Source organism: Bombina bombina, chromosome 1 (assembly GCF_027579735.1).
Source record: "Bombina bombina isolate aBomBom1 chromosome 1, aBomBom1.pri, whole genome shotgun sequence".
NCBI classification, from domain to species: domain Eukaryota; kingdom Metazoa; phylum Chordata; class Amphibia; order Anura; family Bombinatoridae; genus Bombina; species Bombina bombina.
In genome coordinates, this window is record NC_069499.1 from 575862087 (window position 1) to 575881476 (window position 19390).

General features: G+C 41.4%; 1 protein-coding gene across 1 annotated transcript in view; it reads right to left on the bottom strand.

The window, feature by feature from the left end:
- BARD1 (BRCA1 associated RING domain 1) overlaps positions 1-19390 on the bottom strand; it is a 366475-nt gene that overhangs the window by 324531 nt on the left and 22554 nt on the right. The gene's annotated exons all lie outside the window — the stretch shown is intronic.

A 19390-nucleotide genomic window follows, 5' to 3' on the forward strand; every position in this document is an offset into this window, starting at 1 on the left:
CAGAGTTATGGATATGCAGGTCCCCTTACAGCCGACACATCAGTGAGAGGACATATCCCAGTAAGAGTTCTTCTCCTTTTCCTCACCAATTGGGTCTAGTCCTAATCCCCTGGGGAGAGGAGATACTGTGGTCCCCTGGGGAGAGGAGATACTGTGGTCCACTAAGCACAGAGGCAAGCACCCCCTCAGCCCTATTTTCTAAATCTCCTCAGGGTTACCACTTGGGACAGAAAAAGTTAAACAGGGCACACATTGTTATTGCTGCACCGAGTTCTTATAACAGCCAGAGGAAGCAGCGAGTGATTTTCCCAACAAGACCCATATCAGCATCCCTTTCCATAAAACTTTTGGAACTTATCACCTGCATAACTTTACACCCTGTCTCATATACTGGAAGTTCTGTGTTTTGTTCAACTCCCACCATCTGTGCCTTTCTCCTTTCTGGGGCAACATTAAAGGACAACATAACCTTCCCTTCCTACCCCTCATCTTTGCTGCTGCGTCAGCTAATGTTTCTCTGTTGTATTAACACAGAGTGGAGTGCTTTTGTGTTTTTTGCTGTGTGACTGCCATATTCTTGATTTGCTGGGGCTAATCTCACACTTTGTATGTTTTAGCGGTTAATCCTTAAGACACTTGCACAACATCACACAGCAGACCACATTCCAATCCACACTACTGGGGCCTTCCACGTTAGAGTCACTATCTACTTCAACATAAATATGTAGTACTGCTCGTGGAGCATCTGCCCGGCGCATTCACCTAGCGCCATTCTGTACTAATAACCCCCCAAACCCAGAGTTCTTTCTATATTAATACCTGCCCCTCACCACCATCTTTACTGACTTGCCATAGCTTCACCTAGGGCTAGCCAATCTACTCCACAAGGGTGCTACCTCCCAGAACATATGTTTTCTTACTAAGCTCTAACCGCAGGTCATACTTTGTGGTGTACCACCATCATTTATTTTGTGTGAAACATTAACTTGTTTTGTTAGGAGAGCGATTTTCATTTATTATTTTAAGTAGGTGACCCCCGGCTGGCCCCACTTTCCGGCCCAGCTTGTCTGGGTTGGTCACTTCCTCTTCCCTTTTCCCCTTCCGCAAGGTCGTATCCCCTGCTCCCGGGCCAGAAGGGGACTTACCTCAAAGCAAAACCAAGTCTCTGTCATTGGGTCGGGGGTGGTTCTGCCACTGACCTGTGTCTGGGGGAGGCCTCGCTGGCCTTTGCTCCTCGGTGGCGGATTTCCCCACTTTAAACTGTGCTCGAGGACATTTAATCTCTAGCAGGGAGGCCGTCATGGAGGGGTAGAGGTAGGGGAGGCCCTCTGGGCCTCTCTTCATGTGCTGGGTGTTTTGTGACTTCTTATTCATGTTTCTATTTTTGTAACTACCTGTGTGTCTAAACATTGGTGCCCCTATACCCTGACTTGTCCTGTGCCGCCATTTACTTCACCTATTTTCTCTGGTCTGCTCTCTCCAAAATGCCTCATACAGCCAGACGGCAAACAAAAACCCCCGGATCGGTTAAGAAAACGGTCCTAGGCCATTTCTCCCTGCAACAAAAGGAGCCAGAAGAAGACTCCAATGATGGCCTGAGTGGCTCAGAATCTTTGGGAGAAAGCTCCCAACATGAAGCTACGCTAAACTCCAGGTCTCAGAACTTCATTACGGAAGACACTCTAAAGAGGATGCTTGCTAGTCAGACACACTTCATCACAAAAGAAATTCAAAAAAGTCATGCTGAGCTTAAAAAGGATATTTCGGAAATAGGTGAACGGGTGGATTCCTTGGAAAGGTGGCAAGATGATATTACCACAGATCAATCAAACCTACTGACATATTCCGAATCTCTGTCTGATCAACTGAGTCAACTGGAGTTTAAGCTGGCAGATGTTGAAGATCGGGCCCGAAGAAACAACATCAGATTCAGGGGTATACCGGAGGATATCACATCAAGAGACCTGCAAGGTTTTCTGTTGGAGCTTTTTGACAATCTCCTTGGTCCTATGGAGGGCCTAACCAACACTATGGAAAGAGCACACAGAGCGTTACGCCCAAGGACTATTTCACAAGAAAAACCAAGAGACGTTATAGTCTGCTTTCACAGCTTCCTCTTTAAAGACAAGCTGATGCAGGCCGCTTTCCGCAAACCCCAAGTGGCAGAAAAATTTCAAGCTATCCAACTTCTTCCAGATTTGTTGGCCCACACCCTACAATACAGAAGACAATACCAGCCGGTCACACTGGCCCTCAGAAAAGCTGCCATTCGGTATAGATGGGGTTACCCAGCCAAGTTACTGATCTCAAAGGACAATCAGACTCACATAATCTCCTCACTGGCCCAGGGCACGACACTACTAGCACAGTGGGGTCTCACCAAAGGTGACACGGTGGAACCCACGCCCAGTAAAGCGAAGTTGAGAGCCACGGCGCCTGAATGGGCCGCTAAGGACCAGCGCACCAAAAGACAAAAAAACTCAGGGCTCTCGGGGTCCCTAAGACCCCTCATCTTGGAAGGGTGGCACCTCTGGCCAACAACAACTCCCTGCCATCACGCCTCATCATAGGGTCCGTTCCTAAGGGTGGCCCTACAGTCAAAGAAACATCCACCTTGTGCCAGGCCCTAAGAGGTCCTCGTTGGGACTATTAATACTGTTAATGCTATTGTATTTTATTATACTAATGTATGCTCATGTTTGAATTACCAGAATCCATACTCGTTTGTTCAAAACTCTATGAGGCTACCCCAGAATAGGTCATTGACTTCTATCTAGGTAGGTGTGATGGTACCTTTATTCTCTAGATGGCAGTTGCACTGTTTTACCATGTTATGTTATGATTGTTGGTATTTCTGTTTAGTTGGGTATGTTGCACCTTAATTATGTTTGTTGTTGCTGTCCACACATATCTACTACAGTTCTCTCAGGTTCTTTATCTGATTTATACATTTACATGCATTTCTTCCTTTTTACATGGAGAGGGTCCGATGTTCTCGGCCTTCTCTTTGGAAACTTCTCTCCTAGCTCCCCCCCCCCCATATAGGTAGCCCACGCCAGGGTTCCACTTAGGTGAACTATTTTCACCTCATCTACCAATACAACACCAAGGAATCTATCTGTCCTAGCCCTAACCCCCACCCATCCCCTACCTCTCTCATCCTGCTCCCCTTTCCCGAGCCCGACTCTTAAGATGGCACACAGTCTAAAAGTGCTTACTCATAATGTAAGGGGCCTTAATACTCCATTTAAAAGGAGTCTTCTGTCCCGGGAACTCAAATTTCACAACCCAGATGTTGTCTTCCTGCAAGAGACCCACTGGCAGTTAGGTGCCCCTCAATATTTCTACTCCTGCTCCTACAAGGTATTAGAACACTCCCCCTTCTCTAAGAAGGCTAGAGGCACAACCATTCTACTACATAACAGGGTCGCCTATGAGCAAATCCAGGCATTTATAAACCCCCAAGCCAGATATACAATCCTAGTTTGCAAACTGGACCATGTCCTCCATACATTGGTATCTATTTATCTACCTAATTCCCGGCAGCCTGCGTGTCTCCGCAATATCCTTCAGACACTTGACAAGTTTAAGCAAGGGAGGGTCTTGATTGCAGGCGACTTTAACATGACTTGGGACCCAAAACTCGACCGCAAATTGCCCAATACACATAGTAACTGTTCTCCGGAAATGAATTCCTCAGCCCAATTTCGGTTCATAATGACCCAATATGGGTACTTTGACATTTGGAGGAGCCTACACTCCAACGATAGGGATTACACCCACACAAAACTTATTCCCGCTTGGACTACATTTTCTGCCAGGCAGGATCCCTGGACTCGGTCTCCCGATCCAATATCTCACTCAGCTCCTGGTCGGATCACGACCTAGTCAGTGCGGATTTATCCCCTTCGGACAAATCACCATCTAAATCTAACTGGTGCCTTCCCAGGCACTTATTGGCTGACATCCCATTCAGGGAAGAATTGAGACGGGACTTGGTTGAGCTGCTGGGTCGGAATGACAATGGTCAGACCTAAGATGACATTCTCTGGGGCGCGATTAAGGCAATAGCCAGGGGCCTTATCATCCGTAAACAAGGCCACTTGAGAAAGTTAGCAGGCCTTACTCTCGCTCAGGCACACACGAAACTAAGATCCTTAGAAGCCCTTAACCGCTCTTCCATCAGCTTAGATTTAACCTCACAAATGTCTACAATTAAGGAACATATTAATCATCTAGAGCTACGCCGTACACAAACCAACCTTAGCAAATTAAAACAGCTATACTACTATAAAGGTAACAGACCGGACACTATGCTTGCAAATAAGCTCAGACATAAATATAGCACTTCCCGCATATCTCAGATCAATTACAATGGTAAAACGATTAGGAAGCCCTCTCTAATTGGAGAGAGCTTTGCTGATTTTTATTCTAAACTATACAATATTAAAAACTCTGAGAATCTGACCCCTACTACTAGGCAAGACATTAGAAACTTCTTATCTTCAGCCAAACTTCCCACACTCACAACTGAGCAACAAGATTCACTTACAGCCCCTCTATCCTTGGTAGAAATTAAACAAACGATAAAAAACCTTAAACCCTTTAAGGCCCCAGGACCAGATGGCTTCTCTGCCCAGTTTTACAAGGTGTATAACCATAAAATATCTCCCTATTTGCAGAGGTTTTTTGCTCTCGCAAGTAAAGAGGGTTCCTTGAGAGACGAATTCTTGAAGGCAGATATAATTACCCTGCCTAAGCCTGATAAAGATCCTTCTTCCTGCGCAAGCTATAGACCAATCTCACTGATCAATGTGGATGTCAAAATCTATTCCAAATTCTTGCTAACCGCATTGGTAAGCTTCTTCCGTGTCTCATAAGCCCTGATCAAGTAGGGTTCATCCATAAACGCGAGGGGCCAGACAACACCAGGCGGTTTATTAATATTGTCTGCGAGTCTACTAGAATGCAGAGGCCTTACTCGGTTATCTCCCTGGATGCCGAGAAGGCCTTCGACCGGGTTCGCTGGTCCTACTTGTGGGAAACCCTCAAAGCCTTTAATTTCCCCCTCCCATTCAGTAAAGCTATTCAGGCACTATATTCCGCCCCGTCGGCTATTGTTCGGGCCTTGGCTTTCAGTCAAACCCTTTTCGCATTTCAAATGGCACTAGGCAGGGGTGCTCCTTGTCACCGTTGCCGTTTGCCCTAGCGGTCAAACCCCTGGATGCCCATATCTGCGAAGACACATCCATACCAGGAATAAGACTATCAGGCACCTTGCAAAAAATAGCACTATTCGCGGACGACATTACAATTTTTACCGCGGATCCGGGTAGAGCCATCCCTAGACTATTGGATATCTTAAAGACCTTTGGGGACCTCTCATTCTATAAACTGAATGTCCAAAAGACAGACGTATACTGGTGGGGTTACTCACAATTATATCCAAAATCTAAAGGAAAGCTTTAATTTCAAATGGTCGCACGAGCAGGTCACTCATCTGGGAGTGAAAATATCCAATAGCACTTCACAAATGGTTAAAGATAATTATACCCCCCTACTATCCGAGCGGAGATCTTTAAAAAACACCTGGGATCTTAAGTCCATCTCATGGATGGGGCGTATTGCCTCTATCAAAATGTCCTTTCTTCCTAAGCTTACCTACCTTTTCCGGTGTCTCCCAATTAGAGTCCCCATGCATCTCCTATTACAGTTCCAGAGTGAGATAACTAAGTTCATTTGGCAGGGGAAGCCTCCTTGAATTGCCCAGAGAACCTTGAAATTTCCTATTCACTTAGGTGGCCTAGCATCCCCCTCAGTGGTGCAATACTATGAGGGGGCCATGCTTACTCATATTTCCCAGTGGGGAGTCCTGCAGTCTTGCGACTAATGGCTTGAGATTGAAAAGGTCTCACTGCCCCACAATATCCTTTTGAAGGATGTAATTTGGACTCCACCTCACAGCCGCAGGATTCTGGGCATTAACAACCTGGTCATTACGGAGTGCCTTCAGGTCTGGGATAGAATTCGGCACCACCAATTGATCGCACCTCATCCCTCCCCTATCACTTCGACAGCTGGCCTCTTCACAGGGTTGGCACAAACTCACCCGAATATCTGGGCTAGATTGGGGATCAAGCAGGTCTCGGACTTCTGGTCTGCTTCGCAGCCAGATGGTTTAATAGATCTGGCACTTCGGGATCCGCCCACAGGTATCCCCTCGTTCCTCTCCTTCGAGGTCATCAGGATTAAAAGCTTCTTGAGAAGTTGGGGTTTTCACCCCACCGCCTCTCGACAACCCACCCCATGGGAGTCAATCTGGAAGGCTAGTCAGACCTTTATCGACTCATTATAGATTATTTGACGGTTCGGTTCCGCCTGAAGTTGCCCCACATCTGCTGAGATGGGACTCTTTGTTGGGACTCTTTGTTGCACTCCCAAATCTCTGTAGACTCTTGGCAAAGGGCTATTCTTTTGACAAAGAAAACCCTCCACTGTATTACAATGTATAAAGTAGTCTCTCACTGGTACCTGGTCCCCTCCCGGCTGTCTAAGATGTACCCAGGATCCTCTCCTCTCTGCTGGAGGAATTGCGGTCTACAGGGCACTATGCTCCATACCTGGTGGGATTGCCCTAAACTACACCTTCTATGGGCTCAAGGGTTCCGCACCCTCACTGACTTTGGAATCAGAGTTCCATCTGGCCCGGCCACTGCACAATAAACACCTAGGCTTACACGACTTACCCAAACACCAGAGTATCTTCTGTATCTACCTGCTAGCCTCTATTAAAACTAATTTAGCTAGGTCCTGGAAAAAAGACTCCCCTCCCTCGTGGAACGAAATCGTGAAAACCATGGCCTTTCTCTACAACATGGAAAAGACCATATACTTTGACTTAACCAAATCAGACTTGCTCGAATTGGTATGGGCTGACTGGATAGATATATATGACACCTCCTGGAGTCCACCTGTCACGACCCAAAACCCCTTGCCCGTCCATCATTAGATAGCTTACACCCCACCTTCTTTACCCCCTCCATACTCATGCCTCCCCTCCCCTTCATGATCATATTCTGGCTTTAAGACGCGTAATGTGATGTATTGGTCACTCTATGGTCACCTGTTTGCACTAGTGTTCATTTTCACAAGTGGTGACCTTCCTGTTTCAAGCTTTACTTTGCTTTTCTGTTAATTATCGGGACCTACGGTCCGACTCACTACTGTACATCTATGATTGTAATTTATGTGTGAATATGGGGCCTGCGTGCCCCTCCCTGTTACTGTTAAAACGTTGACAATAAATAAAAAAACTTTTTTTCTTTTAAAAAAAAAAAAGGGACACTTAAAGGGACACTGAACCCACATTTTTTTCTTTCGTAATTCAGATAGAGCAGGCAATTTTAAGCAACTTTCTAATTTACTCCTATTATCAATTTTTCTTCATTCTCTTGGTATCTTTATTTGAAAAGCAAGAATGTAAGTTTAGATGCTGGCCCATTTTTGGTGAATAACCTGGGTTGTCCTTGCTGATTGGACACCACCACTAAACAAAGGCTGTCCATGGTCCTTAACCAAAAATTGGCTGGCTCCTTGGCTTAGATACCTTCTTTTTCAAATAAAGATAGCAAGAGAACAAAAAAAATTTGATAATAGGAGTAAATTAGAAAGTTGCCTAAAATTGCATGCTCTATCTGAATCATGAAATAAAAAAAATTGAGTTTAGTGTCCCTTTAACCCCTTAACGACCAACGACGTATGGGGTACGTCCTGCAAAAAAATGCAGTTAATGACCAAGGACGTACCCCGTACGTCGTTGGTCTTTGAAAGCAGTGGAAGCGATCCTGATCACTTCCAACTGCTTTCATGTTATAGCAATGATGCCTCGATATTGAGGCATACTGCTATAACATTTTTTAGCCGTCCGATGCAGAGAGAGCCACCCTGTGGCCCTCTCTGCATCGGCCATCAATGGCCATGTTCGTTGGTGGGTGAAAGCTGATCCAGGGAGGCGGGTGGGCGGGATCGAGTGCGCGCACGGGCGTGTGGGAACCCTAAACTATGGAACAACTGAAAGGTGGTACTCGGTGGGAGAGAGGGTGGGAACATTACAAATTTTAACGATCTGGGAGGGTGGGAGGTTGGGGGTTGAGGGGGGGCAGCGACACTACAGAAAATAGTATTTTTAAAATAATAAAATTTTATAAAAAACAAATTTGATTTCAAACTGGGTACTGGCAGACAGCTGCCAGTACCCAATATGGCGCATAAGGCAGAGAGGGGGGTTAGAGAGCTGTTTGGTGGGGGGATCAGGGAGGTTGGGGGCTAAGGGGGGATCCTACAGAGCAGAATTATTATTTTTTATTTTTTTTAAATCCCAAAAAAACTCTTATTTTAGTACTGGCAGACTTACTGCGGGGACAATTGTGGGGTGGGGGAGGGAAGAGAGCTGATTGGGAGGGATCAGGGGGTGTGATGTGTCATGTGGGAGGTTGATACCTACACTAAAGCTAAAATTAACCCTGCAAGCTCCCTACAAGCTCCCTAATTAACCCCTTCACTGCTGGGCATAATACGTGTGGTGCGCAGCAGCATTTAGCGGCCTTCTAAATACTAAAAAGCAACGCCAAAGCCATGTATGTCTCTGTCCCAGAGCAGCATTTACAACCATGTATGCCATAATTGCACAAGTTGTTTGTAAATAATGAAACAATTTGTGAAAAAGTGAACAATTTTTTTTATTTGATCGCATTTGGTAGTGAAATGGTGGCATGAAATATACCAAAATGGGCCTAGATCAATACTTTGGGATGTCTTCTAAAAAAAATATATATACATGTCAAGGGATATTCTGGTATTCCTGAGAGATATCAGTGTCCCAATGTAACTAGCGCTAATTTTGAAAAAAAGTGGTTTGGAAATAGCAAAGTGCTACTTGTATTTATTTCCCTATAACTTGCAAAAAAAGCAAAGAACATGTAAACATTGGGTATTTCTAAACTCAGGACAAAATTTAGAAACTATTTAGCATGGGTGTTTTTTGGTGGTTGTAGATGTGTAACAGATTTTGGGGTTCAAAGTTAGAAAAAGTGTGTGTTTTTTTCCCATTTTTTCCTCATATTTTATAATTTTTTTATAGTAAATTATAAGATATGATGAAAATAATGGTATCTTTAGAAAGTCCATTTAATGGCGAGAAAAACGGTATATAATATGTGTGGGTACAGTAAATGAGTAAGAGGAAAATTACAGCTAAACACAAACACTGCAGAAATGTAAAAATAGCCTTGGTCCCAAACGGACAGAAAATGGAAAAGTGCTGTGGTCCTTAAGGGGTTAAAGAGACAGCATACACTCTTTTTCATATACCTGCATGTAATAGACACTACTATAAAGAATAAGATGCACAGATACTGATATAAAAATCCAGTATAAACGGTTTAAAAACTTACTTAGAAGCTCTCAGTTTAACTCTGTTGAAAAGGTAGTTGGAAAGCCCACTGCAAGTGGGAAATAAGACACTCACCCTCCCCCTTCTTTTGCATATGAAAAGACCCTAAACACAAACAGGAGCAAGCTGGAGTAGGTAGCGGACGGTATTCTCGCAAAATTTGGGGGCTTGGTTAGGAGTCTGAAAATCAGCACAATGTTATTTAAAAATAAGCAAAACTATACATTTAAAAAAAACAACAACAAAAAACTTTATGGGCTTTATAAATATATAATCTACAAAACATTTATGCAAAGAAAAAATTAGTGTATAATGTCCCTTTAATTCCAACATTTATTCTGCTTCAATATCACAAACATGGTTAGAGACCAGTCCAAAACTAGGACTCCCTCTATTATTGTTTTAAGATCCTTGTTCCAGCTTACCTCCTTCTCTTAATTCTTTATCCTCCTCCTAGCTCCTTTACCGTTACGGTACTACAAATCAGAGATTGATTGCAGTGTCACGAGGATGGGCTCTAATATTCTACATTACAGAGGGGCAAGTATGGCTTCTAATCTGTTGTACCATCCAATTTGTCAAAAATAAATAAATTTAAAAAAAAAAAAACACAACTGGAAAGGAGCTAGGCATAGGATGAACAATGTAGGTGATACTAAAGAAGAAAAAAAGTGAACTTCAGTGTCCCTTTAAATATGTATACTAGGTCATGCAATCATATGCCAATGAGAAACACTTTCTATCACCTTACGTGTCAATGCATCTCTATATGACACTTAGGTATGTTTGCCGTCATGTGTATTTGCTGTACTAATGCTGTTCATACTAGCAGTTTTCCGTCGTCCTTATCTTTAAGAAAGCAGACTTTACATGTTTTTTCATAGAAAAGGTTTTAAATTAATAGTAACAGAGGATGTGAGAAATACATGGTACCATAGAACCTAGAAAACTCAGCTGTGGTGCTTACAAAGATACCCAATGCCCTGGGAGCAGAGGTCCAGAAAGATTTGTGCCTGGAATGTTGGGGCTGTCCCCTACAGATCATGCGCTGGAACAGCTGCTTATATAAAGTATCTTCCATCTAGCCGTCACATATACAATGCCCTAATGCATTGAAAACTATTTTTCTTGTCTCTTATTTTTGGAGCTGGCAACTAAAATTTAAACAAATGTGCTGAGCCCTGACGCCTAGTTATTTGTAAGTACTTATAGGGTTAATGGAAAGTTGAGGTTTGTCGAAAACAACTATTTTTCATTCCTTCCGTAAAGCTAGTATAATTTATTCAGTGATTTAAGCAAAGTTAACTAAAAAAAATATCTACTACAGAAAGAATTTAAGCTTTAAATTCCTACGTTTTAAATAATGATAGCAATGAAGAAAAATTGATAGTAGGAGTAAATTAAAAAGTTGCATGCTCTATCTGAATCATGAAATATAAAATTTGGGGTTAGTATCATTCCTATTATCACTCCTAGTAGTATTTCGCCTCGACTCTGAAAATCCACTTCTTTCGTTCATTGTGTTCTGCCAATGCGCTATGTGCCCATTGCAACATCATTTCACATACAAAACGTTTGAGTGCATCAAATCAATTCCGTCACAATACATCATGATGTCATAGCGCATAACGTGCACGAGTGCCATGAAAAAAAAAACCTTTTCACTCTGGTTTATCGACAAGGAGAGGGAGGGATTGGGAAATACGCTACAGAAAAAAAGGGGGGGGGGGAAACCACTACACTACAGAAAAGAAATTTATATATTTGATATATATATATATATATATATATATATATATATATATATATATATATATATGTGTAACAAAGACAAATGCACTCTCAGGACTTCCACAAAACTTTTTTTAATGGAACGTTTTCGGGGTTCACAACCCCTTCATCATTTTTGCACCCAAGCTGATATCTCCCGGTGGGCTGAACTGGAAATTGTTTGCATATATATATATATATATATATATATGCACAAACAGAGCAATACAGCGCTATAAACCTGGACAGTCCCAATCTGTAAACTTATGTACCAGTATTGTCTCCCTTTCTTTTCTTCCAATGACACCAATGGTGATATCTGGAGGGAGTCAAAGTTGATTTCTTCCACCTGCAGCCTAATCCCAAAGGTAAACGAAGTCCCCCTGTATACAGGAAAGCTACTTTAGGAAAATAAATTCTGGAACAGAAGAGGGAAGGGCGCCCAGCAAAAGAAACCTCCTGGTGTAGTATATCAAGACACTGTAGTCCACGCCCCCTCACGAGCCGAGATTCAGTAACGAAGTGCCACGGCACGGTTAGCTAAGGACCCAGATTCACTGGGGATTTTGTAACTAGCCACATTGTTTTTTATACAAATACAAAACGAGTGAGTTTTCTACAGCCACCTTTGTATATATATTTTTATTTGAACCGGTATCTGCGGTTTTTAATGAGAGTTTTTTATGTCATATTTATGCACAACATGTCAAATTAAAGCACACTTTTAAAGAACTTTGTGGTGTGCGACACCTATTCTTTCATCCCCCCAATAAATAACGCTTGTGAGAGGATTTCCTCCAGGATAGATATTGCAGCCTCCTTTTTCGAAGTGGTTAAGTTTCTGCTGGAGAGGTGAGGACTACATATAAGGAGAGAAGTACAAGTTGCAAGCACAAGGGGATTGGATTGCCTTCCTTAGTGGACATTCACCACTCAGAGTCTTATCTATACCTCATAAGGTTGAGGTGGAAACACGCGAGTTTGCATTTGTCACTGCACTACAGTATTCTTAACAAGTGTCTTGATATACTACACCAGGAGGTTTCTTTTGCTGTGCGCCCTTCCCTCTTCTGTTCCAGAATATATATATATATATATAATCTTCAGAGAAAAGGATGTATCTGGTGTTGTCATATTTTTTGTGTCTGACAAAGAGGATAAAACCACAAAACGTTACATAAATAAAAGGTGATGATTGTGGAAGTGCCTGGTGAGTGCATCCTTTTCACTGAAGATTATCATATATATATATATATATATATATATATATATATATATATATATATATATATATATATATATATATATATATACATATATATATATTATACATATATATACACACACATACGCATTTTATAGGTATTGGCAGCTTTCTAGTTAGACACTAGTTAGCGGGAAAGGGTAAGAGAGCTGTTTGGGACAAATCAGGGAGGTTGGAGGGTAAGTGGAATCCTACAATGCAGAAAAAAAAGCCTTAAAAACATAATATTGGCAGACTGTCTGCCAGTACCTAAGATGGTGGTGACCAGTGGGGGGTGAGGGAGGTAAGAGAGCTGTTTCGGAGGGATCAGGTAGGGATTAGGGGGTGAGAGGTGTCAGGTGGGAGGGTAATCTCTACACTAAACCTAAATTGAACCTTACAAGCTACCTTATTAACCCCTTCACTGTTTTTTAAGAAACTCAGGAATAATAGAAGTGTGGTGCGCAGCTGTAGTTAGCGTCCTTCTAATTAGCAAAAAACAATGGCAATGACATGCATGTCTGCAATTTATTAACAAGGGGATTCGAGAGAAGCTTCTACAATCATTTGTGCCATGATTGCACAAGCTATATGTTAATTTCAGTGATAAACCCAAAGTTTGTAAAAAGAGGCCTAGATCAATACATCGTCTACTTAAAATAAAAAAAATTATAATAATATATATATATATATATATATATATATATATTTTTTTTTTTTTTTTTTTAATTTTTTTTTTTTTTTTTGACAGGTAAATAAAAAAAACAGGGGGAAAAAAACAAGACTAACAATTCTCTGAAAGTCCCGATAGTGAAGGGGTTACATTTTCGATCTCTGTCATTTGTCCAATCCTCCAATTTTTTTATATCAGTTCTCATTTGGTCCACCCCCAGAAGATCATCAACTCAATTACAATTTTTTCTATCATCTGCAAACCGACAAACTTTCCCCTGAAGCCCTTTGCTGATATCACTGATAATTATGTTAAACAAAAAAGGTGCCAGAACTGACCCCTGAGGAACACCACTAGTAAATGCCCCCTCTGCTGAATGTACTTTATTTACTAGGACACTCTGTCTATCCTTAAAGGGACAGTGTAAATTATCTTTACCTAAATGTGTTTCCAACAACTTGTTATACCAGCTGAAGTGTGTAAAATGTATGACAAATTGCTCCATATGTTTATTTTTAAATTTCAACTAGCTGGTTTTGTTCTTTGAAAATACAACCCATCAAAACAATTGGAGCTTGCAAGAAAACAAAATTCATTAGTTTATCACTTTCTGTAAATACATGCTTCATTATATTTTCTCTGTAAACAAAAGCCTAATACAGGGATATTAAACCCACATTCTTTTTCTTTCATGATTCAGATAAAGCATGCAATTTTAAGCAACTTTCTAATTTACTACTATTAGCAATTTTTCTTTGTTCTCTTGGTATCTTTATTTGAAAAAGTAGGAATGTAAGCTTAGGAGCCGGCCTATTTTAGGTTCAGCACCCTGGGTAGCGCTTGGTGATTGGTGGCTACATTTACTTTAATGGAGTGCACTTAAAAATAAATCAATAAATAAATAACCCAACACAGCTAAACCTGAAGGTAGTTATGAATATGTAGTTATGAATATGTATGTATGTATGTATGTATGTATGTATGTATGTATATATATATATATATATATATATATATATATATATATATATATATATATATCTGTGAATAAAATACTATTTATTGTTTAACCTTTTGATTAAAAAATACACAAATACTCTGCTCTCACGATTTAAAAACCGCGAGAGTATGCGATTTTTTGCTATAAAAAAAAATCCTCAAAAGTGGCTATACTGCATTGATTTGTATGTGATTTTTTGCAAACCAGCTCCATCTAGTGGTTGCTTTAAGCACACATTTATAAAATGGCTGTTTTACTTTCACTTTCTGTTTGTGATCTCAGTAGCAGCCGTTCAATCTATAGAAGTCTAAAAGCAGAGCCCATGCAGGAGATGTGAAGAGGAGGGAAAGCCACTTACTTATATTTCCCCCTAGGGACGTCTGCAGTCAAACTTAGGGTATGTAATCATTATGGAACCTCCCACACAATCTCCTGCTCTCTGAGAAATGGCTCAAATACATAGCAGATGCAGTTAACCCCGCGGCTGCCAAAAAAAGCCAAAACTGCAGTCACCTCTCCTAGCTAGCTGCTGGGTTAACTGCATCTACATTGTATTTGATATCAGCAAGCCACAGCATTTCTGAAAGGAGCAGTCCCCCACCCCTACTGCTATCTGCCTGTATTGGATTCCTGGACAGGAGCAGGGCTCATTTTCAGTAAAGATAAAATGTTTAAAAAAATAAATATTTAATATGGTGATATGTGATCTTTGATGATGGTTAGAATTTTTTTAGCAATAAAGTATTTTTTAATTTAGGCATTTACATTGTTTTTGTTATATATATAGTTATTGCACACTTAACAGACTACAGCATATTGTAAACATAACTTTTATATGTACTGGAAAAGCAAAATTCAATTTTTAACCCGTTCACCCAAAAAAAGGAAATTTATGCTTACCTGATAAATTAATTTCTTCTATGGTACGACGAGTCCACGGATTCATCCTTTACTTGTGGGATATTATCCTCCTGCTAACAGGAAGTGGCAAAGAGCACCACAGCAGAGCTGTCTATATAGCTCCTCCCTTAGCTCCACCCCCCAGTCATTCGACCGAAGGTACAGGAAGAAAAAGGAGAAACTAAAAGGTGCAGAGGTGACTGAAGTTTATAATCGAAAAATATAATCTGTCTAAAAATGACAGGGCGGGCAGTGGACTCGTCGTACCATAGAAGAAATGAATTTATCAGGTAAGCATAAATTTACTTTTCTTCTATAAGGTACGACGAGTCCACGGATTCATCCTTTACTTGTGGGATACAATACCAAAGCTACAGGACACGGATGAACAGGAGGAACAAGACAGATGGTTAAACAGAAGGCACCACTGCTTGAAGAACCTTTCTCCCAAAAATAGCCTCCGAAGAAGCAAAAGTATCAAATTTGGAAAAGGAATGAAGTGAAGACCAAGTCACGACCTTACAAATCTGTTCAACAGAAGCATCATTTTTAAAAGCCCATGTGGAAGCCACCGCTCTAGTAGTGAGCTGTAATCCTTTCAGGAGGCTGCTGTCCAGCAGTCTCGTATGCCAAACAGATGATGCTTTTCAGCCAAAAAGAAAGAGGTAGCCGTAGCTTTTTGACCTCTACGTTTTCCATAAAAGACAACAAAGAAGATATTTGATGGAAATCTTTGGTTGCTTGCAAGTAAAACTTCAACCACGTCCAAGTTGTGCAACAGACGCTCCTTCTTAGAGGAAGGATTAGGACACAGAGAAGGAACAACAATTTCCTGATTGATATTCCTATTAGTAACAACCTTAGGAAGGAATCCAGGTTTGGTACGCAAAACCACCTTATCAGCATGGAAAACAAGATAAGGCGAGTCGCATTGCAATGCAGATAGTTCAGAAACTCTTCAAGCCGAAGAGATAGCAACTAAAAACAGAACTTTCCAAGATAGAAGCTTAATATCTATGGAATGCATAGGTTCAAACGGAACCCCTTGGAGAACTTTAAGAACTAAATTCAAACTCCATGGCAGAGCAACAGGTTTAAACACAGGCTTGATTCTCACTAAAGCCTGACAGAACGACTGAACGTCTGGAGCATCTGCCAGACGCTTGTGCAGTAGAATTGATAAAGCAGATATCTGTCCCTTTAAGGAACTAGCTGATAACCCCTTCTCCAATCCTTCTTGGAGAAAGGACAAAATCCTAGGAATCCTGATCTTACTCCATGAGTAGCCTTTGGATTCGCACCAATAAAGAAATTAACGCCATATCTTATGATAAATTTTCCTAGTGACAGGCTTTCGAGCCTGAATCAAGGAATCTATGACCGACTCAGAGAAACCCCGCTTGGATAAAATCAAGCGTTCAATCTCCAAGCAGTCAGCCACAGAGAAACTAGATTTGGATGCTGGAACAGACCTTGAATCAGAAGGTCCTGTCTCAGTGGCAGAGTCCATGGTGGAAGAGATGACATGTCCACCAGGTCTGCATACCAAGTCCTGCGTGGCCACGCAGGTGCTATCAAAATCACCAAAGCTCTCTCCTGTTTGATTCTGGCAATCAAACGAGGAAGGAGAGGAAATGGTGGAAACACATAAGCCAGGTTGAACGACCAGGGTACTGCTAGAGCATATATCAGTACTGCCTGAGGATCCCTTGACCTGGACCCGTAACAAGGAAGTTTGGCGTTCTGACGAGACGCCATCAGATCCAATTCTGGTGTGCCCCATTGCTGAATCAATTGTGCAAACACCTCCGGATGGAGTTCCCACTCCCCCGGATGAAAAGTCTGACGACTTAAAAAATCCGCTTCCCAGTTCTCCACTCCTGGGATATAGATTGCTGATAGATGGCAAGAGTGAGTCTCTGCCCATCAAATTATTTTGGTAACCTCTATCATCGCTAGAGAACTCTTTGTTCCACCCTGATGATTGATATATGCTACAGTCGTGATATTGTCCGACTGGAATCTTATGAATCTGGCCGAAGCCAGCTGAGGCCATGCCTGAAGCGCGTTGAATATCGCTCTCAGTTCTAGAATATTTATCGAGAGGAGAGCCTCCTCCTGAGTCCACAAACCCTGTGCTTTTAGGGAATTCCAGACTGCACCCCAGCCCAAGAGACTGGCGTCCGTCGCCACTATGACCCATGTTGGCCTGCGGAAACACATTCCCTGGGATAGATGATCCTATGACAACCACCAAAGAACAGAGTCTCTGGTCTCTTGATCCAGATTTATCTGAGGAGATAAATCTGCATAATCCCCATTCCACTGTTTGAGCATGCATAGTTGCAGTGGTCTGAGATGCAAGCGAGCAAACGGAACTATGTCCATTGCCGCTACCATTAGTCCGATTACCTCCATACACTGAGCCACTGACGGCCGAGGAATGGAATGAAGAGCTCGGCAGGTGGTTAAAATCTTTGATTTCCTGACCTCCGTCAGAAAATTTTTCAAGTCCACCGAATCTAGAGTTCCCAGGAATGGAACTCTTGTGAGGGGGATAAGTGAACTCCTTTTTACGTTCACCATCCACCCGTGAGATCTTAGAAAAGCCAACACGATGTCCGTGTGAGACTTGGCTAGTTGGTGAGTCGACGCCTGAATTAAGATATCGTCCAGATAAGGCGCTACTGCTATGCCCCGCGGCCTTAGAACCGCCAGAAGGGACCCTAGCACCTTTGTGAAAATTCTGGGAGCTGTGGCCAGCCCGAAGGGAAGAGCCACAAACTGGTAATGCTTGTCCAGAAAGACAAACCTGAGGAACTGGGGATGATCTTTGTGGAAAGGGATGTGTAGATACGCATCCTTTAAGTCCACGGTGGTCATATATTGACCCTCCTGGATCATTGGTAAAATAGTCCAAATGGTCTCCATCTTGAAGGATGGGACTCTGAGGAATTTGTTTAGGATCTTGAGATCTAAAATTTGTCTGAAGGTTCCCTCTTGTTTGGGAACCACAAACAGATTGGAGTAGAACCCCTGCCCCTGTTTTGTTTTCGGAACTTGGCAGATCACTCCCATGGTATATAGGTCTTCTACTGGATTGGATTAGACTCTTAAGCGCTTGTGCTTAATTACCCAATAAGGAAAGATAGTCTTACTATGAAGTTTGATACAATGAGATCTATTTATTTTTAGAATTATAAATACATACAATAAAATTTAAAACAATAGAAATTGATTCTTAAAACATATCTAACTGGTTGGCCAACCATACAGTGTGAATAAAATGATATAATATGTTTTCCAATTCCTGTTACTTAGTGTATTATACAAACATATCTGTATATTTGAATTTTGGTTTAATTGCAGATATTTTTTATGGATTTGATATAGTGGACTTGTGAAGAAGTATGGTATCCACAAAGAATATTCGCAATATTAATTCTTAATTACCATATTTACCATATTCGTTTGTTTAAAGCTGAACATACATAATTAAAATAGCGTCAATGGTATCAACATTAGTAACAAATAATAAAAGTGAAACAAAAATAAAGTGATATAGTAAAAATCGTATAATAAGTTATGAAAGATAAAGTCTTTCTGCCGTGATCGTTAGAGTAATTGTTAATTGCTTTTTGTTAAAAGCGCTGTTGTTAAGTCCTCCGTGGGGATAGTATGTGTGGGCGTGCTGCAACACGTTTTTGTCTAATTGCTATACAGGTATACCCCGCTCATACAGCGGGTTAGGGACCGGAGCCCCGTTGTAAAGTGAAAACCGCCTTAAAGTGAAACAAGGCAGTTTTAGCTTTGTTTTCAATGTTTAAAATCTTGAAAACATGTTTGAACTAACATATATTAGGGGTGCAATAGTGCTGCGTTTAGTTTAACACTAGCACAACAAGTATTCAATTAGTATTCAATAAATACTATATTTGTAAAATATTGCCAATTAATGTAGTAAAATTTGCCAGACTATAGCACTGAGACACATATTGCACTTCAATGCTGTTAACAGAGTGAACTAAGCATAACAAAATGGTGCCATTCACTTTTCTCGCAATCTCACAATGATTACAGCACTGTTTCAAAATCCTTGGAGGTTGAACTTCAGCTCCACAAAGCGCTGTATTAGAGAATCGCTGTAAAGTGAGGTATACCTGTATATGTTGCGATTATAAGTCACTGTTAAGTAGTTTTATATAGGTCTTCTACACAGCGTAAGAACGCCTCTCTTTTTGTCTGGTTTACAGACAATTGAGAAAGATGGAATCTCCCCCTTGGAGGAGAATCTTTGAAATCTAGAAGATACCCCTGGGTTACAATTTCTAAAGCCCAGGAGTCCTGAACGTC